Consider the following 11751-nt stretch of genomic DNA (forward strand, 5'->3'; position numbering starts at 1 on the left):
AGTGCCGATTTCTATTAAAGGAAATGTACGCTCTCTTTAGAGTGAGGTGTACCCCATGTGTGAAGACAATTAGGAAGCATGCTCTGTAGCTATGTCGGCTAGCAAAGAAGAGAAGAGAACAAGAAACAGCCAAACATCAGGAAGAAGTAATGAAGACTGCGAGCGCCGAGCCACGCAGCCGACCTCCATTCCCTCCGCCTCCCCCCACCTTCCCCTCCAGCCCTATCTACCTTTATTCCAGAAGTTACGCCTGCTCGAGGCAGGTGTAACGCGCGGGCCGGCACACCATGTTCCGGTCCGGGGGCTGGTCCGGAGGCCGTGGCCACACCCCCCGCAATGCCCCCCGGGCCGGAACTACGTCCGTGGCCCCGCCCCCAGAAGATGCGTCGCCGTGACACGCCCCTGACGCCCTCCAGGAAAGCCCCAGGACTTACGCACGCCGCTGAGCCTATGCAAGATAGGCTTGGCGCGTGCAGGGGGTGTTTGAGGTAGGTTTTTGGGGGTTATGCGCGTAACCCTTTGAAAATCTACCCCAATATTTATTTATTTATTTCGAATTTTTCTATACCGACATTCTTGAACAAAGATATCAAATCATATCGGTTTACAATTGAACATAACTGTCGCGGCTATGGCGTTACATCGAACATAGAACATTGAGCAATAAACAATAAACATAGAACAGGTCAACAGTTCAACAATAATATATAGTGAAATGCTTCATCATAGAGTAACATAATATATATAAATAGGGGAACAACAACTGGGGCGACTGTATGCGTAATATCAAAATACGTTTAATGAAGTGTCATTGTGCAGCTGCATAGTGGATAAGGCGTGGTGGTAGCATAGGGCATAAGGTAGCTATGAGAGTAAGACTGAGTGGTGGAGGGAAGGAGGAGTATGTAGGCAGGAAGGGAGTGAGGCATTAGAACAAGATTAACGGGATATGATGTGGGAGTAAAGGGTGATCAAGTCTCCTAAGATCCTTGAGGGTCGGGTGACTCCTTAAAGAGTATGGTACGGAAGAGATGGGTGCTCAAGTGTCTCCTTAAAGTCCTGATATGTCTTAATATGTTAGCAAACAGTGAAGGTAAACCAAAAAAGTCTGTACCGAGGAGATTAAGAGCCACAGTACAGTACAACTGAAAGAAGGGTACAAATAAAAGACAAAGTAATTTAAAAAGCAATGAAGTCAGGAGATTGGTATAACAAAACCAAAATACCCCAGATAAAGGGAGGGACAGACAGCCAAAAAAAAAAAATGCATATAAAAAAGCCATGAACAAGAAGGATAGACAAAGTATATCCCCCTCACTGCTATGATCATAAGAGTAAACCTTACCACTAAGTAGAACTGGAGAACTCTGCATACCAGTTCCTAAACAAGAGGGAGCTGCTGCTGCTGCTACTGCAGGAGCTTGGAGGAGCAACCTGAAAAAGGCTCCTGCCACTGAGCCACTGCTGCTGCTACCCAGGGTGCACCCGTCACCAGCCAACTGCTGCCATAGGCCAGGTATGTTCTCCTGAGGTCAGGTCACTTAAGAGAGGTGACCACTCTTCCTTCAGCCTTGGGCAGTCCCCTGCTTGCAGGCCATGCCGAAAATTAAGTGCTATTATAGACTCTACTGGAGAGAGAGGAAAAGTCAGAGGTGGAGCGAGAAGAAGCTAGGAGGGAGGTAAAAGGGGAAACAGGCTGGAGGAAAGAAGGGAAGGGAAGAAAAAAATAAACAGAATGAGAAAAACAAGCCTGGCACATCAGATGCAAAGGAAGTATGGCATGCAGGGGAGGGGAGTGGCAGGATGCTGTCAACATTTTAACTGTTGCTAGCAGATTTTTCATGAAATTCTTGAATGTACTTGTATCACTTGATCCACGACAGATTTTGCATTTTTTGAAACCTAAGACATTAGATAAATGTGTATTCAATAACAGACTGCAAAGGACAACACGTTGCTAGGCTGACAGTTGAATGGAACCAATCTTGCCTTCATTGGATTTTGCCAGTGTATTTTTCTTGTAATTATTTTGATTGTAGCAATGAATGGATTGCTTTCCTCGTTCCATTACTTTTCTTTATGCTCGTTTCCTCTTTTCTATTTTAATGCTCTTCTCTTTTGCCTTTTAGCTCTTTCTTACCAACAACCTTGCACTCAACGTCAAAATGTGCTTTCTGGAACCCTCATTCTTTAGTTAAGACTTTTTTTGTATGTACATATACACCTCAAATCTATCTAACCTTTACATCAGATATGCACAAATCTCGGTATCAACTTCCTATATACAGCACTAGACCTCCAACTGCTAAGAACTACACTGCTAACCCATCTTAGTACAACATCTTCGTACTATACATATTGTCACTAGACCTGCATCCCACTGCCATATATCTCCCAAATCCCAACCCATCTTGCATCCAATGCTGATTCCAGCATCCCAAAGCTATACACTTCTCCAACCCCTCCCTACATCCATGTGATTCACAGCCTATTCAACCCCCATCCCAACACCCTAATGCTACATACACCTCCAACTCCCAGCCCAGTCTCCCAGTGATTCATATTCATCCATTCCCATCCCAGCCTCACATTACCCTACTCCACCATCACATGCTGATGCTACAGTACTATCCTACTCACCATCACATCCAGGGTCAATAAACTCCTTCAATTTCCATCTCAGTCCTACATTATAGGGATTCTAAAATTCCTTCAGTACTTTACCAGAAATAAAATGCACTCACCATGCAATCCCTCTCCCCACCAGTCCAAATCCCTCCTCTCCAAAAAATAAATGTATTTTGAGGGAGGGCGGGCAGAAGTAGAAACACAGAGTATATTTCTTCAATACAGCGCTCTTTCCTTCTCCAGCCTATCTATCCTCATGTCTCCCCCAATTCCCTGCAGCTCTCTCTCCTTCCATTAGCCCTCTCACTCCCTCTTCTACCTCCACTCCTGGACCACAATCAGGGCCCAAGATGCTACCACCACCTCCTCTGGCCATCTCACTAGCCAAGAAAATGTACCCACCCCAGGCAATCAGCCTACTACATCTTCAGAACACCAGGAATAGATCACTAAAATCCCCACCACAGCTCTACCTCCAAGTGTACACATACCTATGATACCTATTCCAAACACCACATTCAGTTGTCATAAACACAACCTACAAACATCACATACAACAGTAAATATATATCATAAGGCCCAATTAGTCAGTCAAAATTGCTTCTCTTTGCAATGCCATAGACCCTAGATGATCTATGGCATTCCCTACACTTCTTTTCACATAAAGATTCTATGTGCCTATTTGAATTCTTTTTTTTTTCTTCTTTTCTTTCCATTGGGAAGCTATTCCATGCATCTACTACCTATTCTGAGAAGAAATCTCAACATAGCAAAAATGGTGAAACAGGCCAAGCACAAGAGGAATACTAAGATTTATAAGGAGAGGCATATTTAGTAGAAAAAAGGAAGTAATGTCTCACCTGGCAAATTTTCACCAGTTTTGGAGGCTAGGCTGCACCTCCAAAAAGATATAGACAAAATAGAAGCTATGCAGAAATAAAATGCTTAAATGATGCAACATATGCATCAAAATCTCTAAGATGAGGTCATGAGATGAGGCTCAAAGAGGGCAGACTTATGAATCGACATTAAAACAATATTAGCAAATATCACCACTAATAGGCGATACACAAATATCTCACCTCCAACCTTCCCCCATTGTACAATGCTCTCTTGGATCCAAAATGCATGACTCTGCACTCTTTTGCACTGAAGCTTAAACGGCCAAGCACCAGACCATTCATAAAAACATTAAGAATTGCCATACTGGGTCAGAAAGAGGGTTCATCAAGCCCAGTATCCTGTTTCCAACAGTGGCTAATGCAGATCACAAGTACCTGGTAAGATCCCAAAAAGTATTAAGTCACCTACTGCAAGAGTTCTAGGCAGCAAACAGAAAAGGTTTAAACATTTATAGTTCCAAAAAAACAAAACACTCAAACAATAAAAATCACCAGAAGACATCACTAGAATACTACATCAAATATAGCCTCACTCATAAATGCCTGCTGGAATAAACAAGACTTTAACATTGACCTGAAGGTCTTAGTACAGTTGGTCAGATGTAGACTTTCAGGCAAAAAGCTCCAAAAAAAATTTGGAATAGCCACTGAAAAGGTTTTCTCCCTCATCTCAGCAAGACATACCTGCCACTCAGAGGGGATATCAAGCAACACACACCGCGATGACTATAATGATCATGTCGAATTATAGATGTGCAACATCACATTCATCTAGAGAAATGCTCCTGAGCTCAACATTTTATGCACCAGCGCAGCAGTTTTGTACTAGATTCGCCAGTAAACTAACAACCAATGTAACTCACATAAAACAGGAGTTAATACTTTCACAAACCGCACTCAGAAATCAACCGAGCCACTGAGTTCTGCAGAATCTGTAATGCTATCAAAGCAACAGCTGGCAACCCTCAATAGATACATTTTAGATAATCCAGAATTGGTAGAATACCCATACTACTGACCTAAATTCATATAGGCCCAAAAACAATCTTAATCCATGAAATTAAAAAAAAAAAAAGTTTTACCACTCCTTTAATATACTCTTGAAATGTTAGATTAACAATCACAAAACACCCAAGCTTCTGTCATGGGACAACACCAGCAGCTCAATATCAAGGAGACAAGACGAAGGCAGCACAGAATGTCATGGTCACGGGGACCTCAAGTATTGATGACATAAAGCCCCTTACCCTTTAAGAATAGACCAATACTGACTGTTAAATTATTCCCATTACTGAGCAATAGGATGCAGTCAGAAGCCTCAGAAATGAGATTTGGCATGACACCCATAAATACACAAATACTTTGCCAGAGGGACCATGGTTACTTTTCCTCTACATTACAGGTCACCAGCTAGAAGATAGCGACCCAAAACAAAGGTTTTTGTGAGCTTTTAAATTGTTTTGATTTGCCAGAACAGAGAAACAATAAGCTTTTAATGGGGATAGGGAAATACCTACAGTACCTGAATGTAATCCATTTCGAAGCGCTGAAAAAAGATAAAAAGTGCAAAAAGCGTAATATAAATCTAAATAAATAAATTTATAAGTTAGTTCTTAATATTTATTTATTTATTTTATTTAATGCTTTTTATATACCGGCATTCGTAGGACACATCATGTCGGTTTACAAGTAACTGTGAAAGGAAATTACAATGAACGCTGATAGCAGTTTAACTAGATAACATAAGAAAGTACATATTTAAAAGATGAGTAACGAGCAAGGAAAATTATGTTGTACATATTGGATATTTAACTTATCCGAAAATTAAATTAAATAAACTTAAGTGAAAAAACTTATGAAACTTAAAATACAATCTTAGGTAGATATTTGAAAAAAGATGATATTATGTTCACATGACGGCCAGGGTTAAGGAGGGGGGGGGGGGGCTGGGAAGGAAAAATAGAGGGGGGGGTGAGGGAAGGGGGCGGGGATGAGAGTGGGGCAAGGGGATAATAGAGGAAGACATTAATAGTACAACTGCAATGTATTTAATAATAAAGACATTAATTAATGTATTAACTGCAATGTATTTAATAATAAAGACATTAATAATACAACTGCAATGTAGCAAGATAAGCTAGACACAATGACTGGACTTAAAGCCAGCTATGTATAAACACTAAAACGGTAACTTTCAAACCAGCACGCACACATGGTTGCAGCAATTTTAACACATGCACACATGCTATAAAATCGGCTACCCGCGCTCCCAAGTGCCGAACTGCGCAAATGGGGGGTGGGAGGGATTTTTACAACACGCATGTGGCTACGCGATAGGCCCTAATTTCAGTTCCCTCCCAGTCCGCTCCTTTATTGGGAGGAAACCTCCTAAACCCCCCCCCCCCCCATCTAGCCTGTCTCTTTTACCCTATCCGCCCCGACCCCTTAAATCCTGCTAACTACCCTAGCTTTTTTTTTTTGTTTTGTTTTTTTAAAACTTATCCGCTCTCCTGAGCGGAAGCAGGTTGCATGGGCCAGTACGATCCTGGTGTGCGCTTCAGCAGGACAGTGCCTAATGGCGCTGTTCCAGCCCACCCACGCCCCACTTCCGACCCGCCCCTTTTTCTATCATCCTTTCTTCTATGCGTACCGGGAGATACGTGCATGGCCACAGGCATTTGAAGATCCGCATGGCGCACGCATCTCCCGGCTTTCACGCATGTAGAGCTTTTAAAATTTAGCCTTAAATGTATAAGCAAGATATATATGCATAAACATTAAGCATAAGCAAATGTAAACATTTCAGTTTATAAGTGTGTAAGTCTATAAACAAACATCTCACTCTATAAGCTATTAAGCAGATAAAAGTATAAATACAATGTGAATTGTGAGCTCAGGACTGTTCTTATCTCTGCTGCCTCAGGGGATAGCAGTCTAGGACCTGGCATTAACCTGTATAGATGAGTTAACTATATTTTTCTTTCTGTATCTATTTTAGAAAAGAGACAATCAAGTTTACTCAAAGAATATATGAGCAATTTACTCATATAATAAAAACACTTTTACTGAATATTACTTTGTTTTGAGTTTCTCTGTCTTTATAAATAATTATTGCTATCACTAATACATTAACTCTTAGAAGCAATGATGTGTTACATTTATATGACATGGGGTCCTAGGGAGAGAGAGAGAGAGAGAGAGAATGATCTATAAGGGTCCTCCTTATTAATGATTCTTTCATCCAGTACTACCTGACAGAGTATTAACCCAAGACAAGAACTAATTCTAGACCTTTGCAACACAATAAATACAATTTTATCTAGCTCCTAAGAATTTTGGATGGTGTCTAAATTTTCTAAATATTTTTGTATCCATGTCCTAAGGGATCCTTTGCGGGCCATGTAAACTCATTTTCATGAGTTAATAAGAAACATTTGTATTTTCACAGAGCAGTCTAAGAACTGTTAAGACAGTGGATACGCATGATGGTGAAAGACTGAGATGTGATCTCAGCTTGAGGAATTAAACACTGGATTTCATTTCCAGAGGATGTGTAACAGAGGTTAGCATAGTTGGGTTTAAAAAAGGTTTGAACAAATTCCTGGAGGAAAAGTCCATAAACCATTAACCAGGTAAACTTGGGAAAAGCCACTACTTATAACTTTGTAACCATTTTTTTTTCAATGTTTATACTTTGGAGTTTTTCTCTTTTGCTTTGTCTTTTTTAGATTGTATCTTCATTTTTCTTGCATTCTTCATCTTATTTTTATCTCCCCTCTAACCTATCCTTTGCATGGGCAGGATGACGCCTCGGGTAGCTGAAGTTCTTGTCAGGCCTGGGTCCATCACAGTGGAACAGAACTGCTTCCTACCCAGGCGAGTGATAAGATGCCAGTTTTATTTATGTTTGACCCACTCTACCACTGTAGCTCAGAGACAGTCACAGGTCAGAACCCTGGAATTTCACACCCCTGCAACACTCCATGGAGCCCCTTCTTTCCTCACATTAAATTCCTCTTACTACTATCCTTTGTCTTTCACTCAACCAGATGTAATCCAGTGCACTACTTTAAGACCCACCCCCACACTGCTCAGTTTTTTTTATGTGCCTCCTATATGGGACAATATCAAAAGCTTTGCTGAAATCCAAGTAAATCACATCCAATGCATGTTCCTGAGCCAATTCTCTAGTTAACCAATTTTTGTTTAAGTTTTCCTCTGGTAAAAAAAAAACATGCCTTAGACACTGCAATTATTGGATTAAAAATATTTTCCTATCTTATTCTTTTAGTTGTGTGTCCATTAATTTACCACCATAGAGTTCAGACCAACCTCCTCATTACCACTCATGAAGATGGAAAAGATCTCCAAAAAGTGATTAAACAGAACCATCACCAGAGCTGCCAAAACCTCTCTTAGCTCCCTTATGTCCTAGGATATATCCCATTCAGCCCCATAGTTTTGCCTATGTTCTGTTTTCCTAATTCCATGGAAACTCTCCCTTCTCTAAATGGTTTGGCATCTACTTCACTGCCATATACACCCCTACCACCTATTAGTGGTCCTTCTCAAGAGGACTGTGAGAAATTGCAAGAGGACCTTGCAAAACTGAGAGACTGGGCATGCAAATGGAAAATTAAATTGAATATGGCTAAATGCAAATTGATGCACTTAGGGAAGAGTTACCCAAATTATAACTACACACTGCAAGGTTCCACATGAGGAGTCACCATCCAGGAAAAAGCTCTAGGCATCACTGTTGATAAGACATTGAAGTCTTCTGCTCACTGTGCAGCAGCAGCCAAGAAGGCAAACAGAATGCTAAGCATAATTAGGAAAGGAATGGAGAATAAAACAGAGTACCATAATGCCTCTGTATCGTTCCATCGAGCAACCTCATCTTGAGTATTGTGTTCAGTTCTGGTCACCACATCTCAAAAAAGTATAGAATTGGAAAAGGTACAGAAAAGGGCAATCAAAATTATAAAGGGAATGGAATGATTCCCCTATGACAAAAGGAAAAAGAGGTAAGGACTCTTCAGCTTGGAGAAAAGACAGCTATGGGGAGATATGATAGAGGTCTATAAAATAATGAGTGGAGTAGAATGAATAAACATGACTCAATTGTCTACTCTCAAAAAGTACAAAGACTAACAATGAAGTTACTAGGCTGTACATTTAAAACCAATAAAGAGAAAATATGTTTTTAATCAATGTACAATTAAGCTCTGGAATTTGTTGCCAGAGGATGTGGTGAAAGCCATTAACGTAGCTGTATTTAAAAGAGGTTTAGACAAGTTCCTGGAGGAAAAGTTCATAAACCACTATTAAGGTGGGATAAGCAGCATGGAATCTATCTACTCTTTGGGATCCTGCCAGGTACTTGTGACCTGGATTGGCTACTGTTGGAAACAGGATACTGAGCTCGATAAACCTTTTGTGTGACCCAATATGGCAACCTTATGCTCTCCAATTCCTTCTTTGTTGTACAATGGACAAAAGTATTTCATTGGTTCTGCTTTTTTCTTGTCACCATTCACACATTCCTCCTTTTTAGCTCTTAACCTTTACAATTCCACCGCAGAACTTCCTTTCAATGACCAACCTAGACAAAAACTAGTCCTACATAAAATGTACATCTAGAATCTAAAATGTACATCTAGAATCCCAGCCAAATCCTAGATGTCATTAAAAACAAATATTATGGGATCTGCCAGGTACTTGCAACCTGGATGCTGAGCTCGATGGACCTTGATCTGACCAAACATGGCAGTTCTAAACACATACAGGACTAGGCCTTTATCAATGCCATGTATCCCTGCAACCCTCAACACTGCTCTCCATCTCACTCTTAGACACCTCTCCAAGTTTATCCACATATACAAATTTGTATGACTGTTGACAGCATATTGCTTGTACATACATTAAAGAGCACTGGTGAGAGCACCAATTCTTATATATACCCTACTGCCAGCTGATATCACCTCTAACCCCATTTCTTCCTGCCAATGTTATATAAAACTACTCCCATTCCAATCCCACATCTTTTTATTTATTTGGATCATATCTTATCAAACTGAGTTACTACATTCAGGCACTGTAGGTATGTCCTTGTCCCTAGAGGGCTTACAATCTAAGTTTGTACTTGCAGTAACAAGAATGAAGTGACTTGCCTAAGGTCACAGGAAGCATCAACAGGACTTGAACTCGGACTTCTCTGATTCTCAGCAAGCTATTCTAACCACTAGGATATTCCTCCTCTCCTTGTGATATAAGTTGGTCTATACTCAAACTATGCTCTATAACCCAACCCCCACCTTGGTCAAATAATTCAATAATATGTAATCACCATCTATGTAGTCCAACTCCAACCCTTCTTTCTGGAGTTTTACACAACTCCCACCACAGCAACCTCAGTGCCATATAATCCTGCATGCCAGCTCTGCATTTGGTGCCATATATGCCCCAAACTCCAATTTGGCATACAGATTATATATGTATATAATACACACAAAGCTCCATTCACTCCAGCCAAACCTCAAATCTCTTGACACTAAAAAAAACATCCAACTCAGATTGTGACCTCTCATTCTGATACTATACACATGCAGTCCCCCAACACAGTATCCCAGGGTTATGCGCACCTACATCACCACCCTACATTTAAGATTGCCACCTCACCCTATGTCAGCCAGTCTGACCCTGTCCTGATCTGGCCCCATCACGCGTATGCAATTGTAATTCTGACTACCTATAGGAAAACAATGGGAAACTTCGAACAACGAATCTATAGATAGAATGAGGCAAACCATGACAGGATCAGCCAGTTCGGTTGCCCTGGAGAGAGAGCCTGCAATCCTAACCACAGCCAAGTATCATTTATTATACACCTCCAATCCCATTTCTACATTTCCATCCTATCTATGCGCGCCTCCTATTCCCACGCCAGCCCGCATCCTGATGTCATAAAACCATCAGCCCACAGCCCCCATCAAAGTGCTGCGCTACTCCCCTCCATCCCCCAGCTCGAGCACGCTGGCATGACAGACAGAGACAGGGCTATGGGCGACTGTCCGACAACTATGGAAGGTGAAAGTAGGATACAAATCATCTCTTCTCCCAACTCTTGAGAGCAAGGAGAGAGACACTGAAGCTGGACACGGACACCCAAGCCGGTCAGAGACACAAGGGCAGCCAGAGGAAAAGAGACGGCGGTGGGGCAGAGGAGGGAAAAAGGGAGGGAGGGGGGGGGGGGGCGAAAGAGAGCGTCCAGTTCAAACACCACACACACGGAAAGCCGTTGGGGCCAGCACGAGCCATTCACTTCGGCTAACCACCCCCTCCTCGCGCGATCCTCCCTCGCAACCCATTAACAAAGACAGAAAATTAAAACAAACAAACAAACAAAAACCCTCCCCCAAAAATTCAACGGCGCACGCACCACCAGCCCCGCTACCTGCAAATGTGCTCACAAAGCGGCCGCCGTCACGTGACCGCCGCGACCTGGCCGCGCAACGTCTTAACAGCCCGTGACGTCAGAAGGCCAGGCAAGACCGAGGAGGCGGTGCCGAGGGAAGCGTACATAGAAACTTCTCCTCCTCTTTCCCAATTCTACCCCCACCCCTTCCGAGACTTCTCTCTCTAGTCTAATTGGAAAATAAAAAGAAACGGATTAAATTATTCTTCAGTTTAGCAGTGTATTGAAAGATCACGAGAAATGCTGTGTGTTGTTTTATTTTTTTTTCCTATATATAGTTGAGCTTGCAAACTGTTTCTGTTCGCCGTTACGTCATATCCGGTCGGAGGTACTAGCCACTTCCCTATCCAAAGAGGTGGGGGATGGGCTTTTGGCGTGGACTGGCGGGCGCTTTCGCTCTGTGAGGCTGGCGCTGGAATTTCGACGCGTTTGTTTGGGGCGGGGAGGTGAAAGGGGTTTGAGGCTGAGTGACGTGTGACGTCATTTGTAGTCCCTAGAGGAGGCGTGCGCGGGGTGCGGGGAGAGCAGCACTTGGGTTTGTTTTGGTTTTTCTAAAGCTGTCAGAAGGAGCAGGAGCCTGCAGCCAGATAGAACTATAAAGCCAAACCAGGATGCTGGCGCAAAACAGGAATAATGCTGACTGTCTTCTTTTTCTTTTCGTTGGCTGGTGTGGATAGAGCAACTTTAATTTTACATTTAGGTGATTAAGCCTGACAGTTACTTCAGAATTTGCAAAATGTATAG

At 42.1% G+C, this 11751-nt stretch overlaps 1 protein-coding gene across 1 annotated transcript in view; it reads right to left on the reverse strand.

Annotated features, from left to right (window-relative positions):
• The window catches only part of UBAP2 (ubiquitin associated protein 2), a 597209-nt gene extending 586101 nt beyond the window's left edge, over positions 1-11108 (reverse strand). The window contains 1 exon segment of the mRNA XM_029581175.1: positions 10987-11108. The gene's annotated coding sequence lies outside the window, so the exon portion shown is untranslated.
• Positions 11109-11751: the final 643 nt, after the last annotated feature.

Source organism: Rhinatrema bivittatum, chromosome 1, assembly GCF_901001135.1.
Source record: "Rhinatrema bivittatum chromosome 1, aRhiBiv1.1, whole genome shotgun sequence".
NCBI lineage: Eukaryota > Metazoa > Chordata > Amphibia > Gymnophiona > Rhinatrematidae > Rhinatrema > Rhinatrema bivittatum.